Raw genomic sequence first — 2893 nt, 5'->3', positions numbered from 1 at the left:
TTGGAATTGGTGATTTGTTGATGGTTGAAAGCTTGTTGGGCACAAATTTTGGTGTACAACACATATTAGAAATTAGCCAAGATATGGTTTCGGTTTTTTTTTATGTAATATGTAATATTTCTAGACACTTACACTAGTGGACCATAGGATAGAATTGAAATTGATTGTTGATAATTGTGATGTATGATGAATTTTGATGATTATGGTGAATGATAATGTTGATGTATGATGTGGGATTTGGATAATGATAATTTTGAGGATCGTTAATGAATGATGAGGTTTGTTGATGTTGATAGAGGATGGTGGAATGATATTTTGCAAGGTTGCGAGAACCGGACCAGTCAATAAACCGGTGAGGTCACTGGTTCAATGGTTCACTGGTTCGACTGGGGGTTCAACCGGTTTAATTAAATATTAAACAAAATTATTAAAAAACCTAAAAATAATTTTAAATATATAAATTCAATAATTTCTAACTTAATAAAATTTAAAATTTTACATAATAAATTATCCATAACTTAATATTAAAGGTTCACAAATAACTTCAAACATCAAAGTTTATAACCAAACAAAAAAAACGCACATAATGACAAACCCATAATGTTCTATATTCAAAAGAAACAATTACTAGCAAGTTTTCAACTAATCAAAAGTGCAACTCATCAAAAGAGAAAAAGAATTGAGCCTTTAATGTACTTATATGAATTGATGATGGATAAAAAAATCATGGATGCACCTCAAAGCACAAGTCATCACCAAGACCTAAACATAGCATAATGAATAATCTAGCTCAACTAACAAAAAATGCTAATTAACACAATACTACTTACCTAAGTGCCAAAAGGACATTGTATTAGTCATCTTTTGTTAGAAAATGAATATTGAGAGAGAAGAAGGGAAAAAAGATTGATAACTGCAAGGAGTAGGATGGAAGAGAAACCAAACAAAAAAGGCATTAAAGTGGGTCACAGTTGAATCTATATCTGGCATATCGTACTCCAAAAAAGAGTAACGCACACCAACATTTGACGCCTGGTGCACGAAATTGTGATCCTTAACAACGGCGCCAAAAACTTGGTGCTCGGAACGTAATTCACACACTTTGTCACAACTTCGCACAACTAACCACCAAGTGCACTGGGTCGTCCAAGTAATAAACCTTACATGAGTAAGGGTCCCACGGAAATTGTCAGCTTGAAGCAAGCTATGGTCACCTTGTAAATCTCAGTCAGGCGGATTCAAATGGTTATGGTGAATTGATAATAAAAATATAAATAAAATATAGGATAGAGGTACTTATGTAATTCATTGGTGAGAATTTTAGATAAGCGTATGGAGATGCTTTGTTCCTTCTGATTCTCTGCTTTTCTATTGTCTTCATCCAATCCTTCATACTCCTTTCCATGGCAAGCGTTATGTAGGGCATCACCGTCGTCAATGGCTACATCCCAACCTCTCAGTGAAAATGGTCCAAAATGCGCTGTCACAGCACGACTATTCATCTGTCGGTTCTTGATCATACTGGAATAGGATTCAGTAATCCTTTTGCGTCTGTCACTACGCCCAGCACTCGCGAGTTTGAAGCTCGTCACAGCCATCCCTTCCCAGTTCCTACTCGGAATACCACAAACAAGGTTTAGACTTTTCGGATCTCAAGAATGGCCACCAATAATTCTAGCCTATACCACGAAGACTCTGATCTCATGGAATGGAGGGCTCGGTTGTCAGGCGAGGCAACCATGCATCATGAACCAGGAGGCTAAGAGATACGCACTCAAGCTATCGCAAGTAGAACGGAAGTGGTTGTCAGGCACGCGTTCATAGGTGAGAATGATGATGAGTGTCACGGATCATCACCTTCCTCAAGTTGAAGAACAAGTGTATATCTTAGATAAGAAATAGGCTTGAATTGAATAGAAAAACAGTAGTACTTTACATTAATTCATGAGGAACAGCAGAGCTCCACACCTTAATCTATGGTGTGTAGAAACTCTACCGTTGAAAATACATAAGTGATAATGGTCCAGACATGGCCGAATGGCCAGTCTCCCTAAATGACATATGAATTCGAAAATAGGGAAAAAAGGAACTTTGAATACAATAGTAAAAAGTTCTATTTATGCTAAACTAGTTACTAGGGTTTACAGAAATGAGTAAATAATGCAGAAATCCACTTCCGGGCCTACTTGGTGTGTTCTTGGGCTGAGCATTGAAGCTTTCACATGTAGTGGTCTTCCTTGGAGTTGAACGCCAGTTTGTAACCTGTTTCTGGCGTTTAACTCTGCTTTGCAACCTGTTTCTGGCGTTTAACTCCAGAATAGAGCAGAGAGCTGGCGTTGAACGCCAGTTTGCGTCATCTAAACTTGGGCAAAGTATGGACTATTATATAATGCTGAAAAGTCCTGGATGTCTACTTTTCAACGCAATTGAGAGCGCGCCATTTGGACTCCTTTAGCTCCAGAAAATCCACTTTGAGTGCAGGGAGGTCAGAATCCAACAGCATCTGCAGTCCTTCTTCAACCTCTGAATCTGATTTTTGCTCAAGTCCCTCAATTTCAGCCAGAAAATACCTGAAATCATAGAAAAACACACAAACTCATAGTAAAGTCCAAAAATATGATTTTTATTTAAAAATTAATAAAAATATATTAAAAACTATGTAAAAATAATGCCAAAAAGCGTATAAATTATCCGCTCATCACAACACCAAACTTAAAGTGTTGTTGGTCTCCAAGCAACTGAAAATCAAATAGGATAAAAAGAAGAGAATATACTATAAATTCCAAAATATCAATGAAACTTAGCTCCAACTAGATGAGCGGGACTAGTAGCTTTTTGCCTCTTGAATAGTTTTAGCACCTCACTTTATCCATTGAAGTTTAGAATGATTGGC

This window comes from Arachis ipaensis, chromosome B03 (assembly GCF_000816755.2).
Source record: "Arachis ipaensis cultivar K30076 chromosome B03, Araip1.1, whole genome shotgun sequence".
NCBI lineage: Eukaryota > Viridiplantae > Streptophyta > Magnoliopsida > Fabales > Fabaceae > Arachis > Arachis ipaensis.
The sequence above is the reverse complement of the archived record's forward strand: the minus strand, read 5'-3'. Positions refer to the sequence as shown.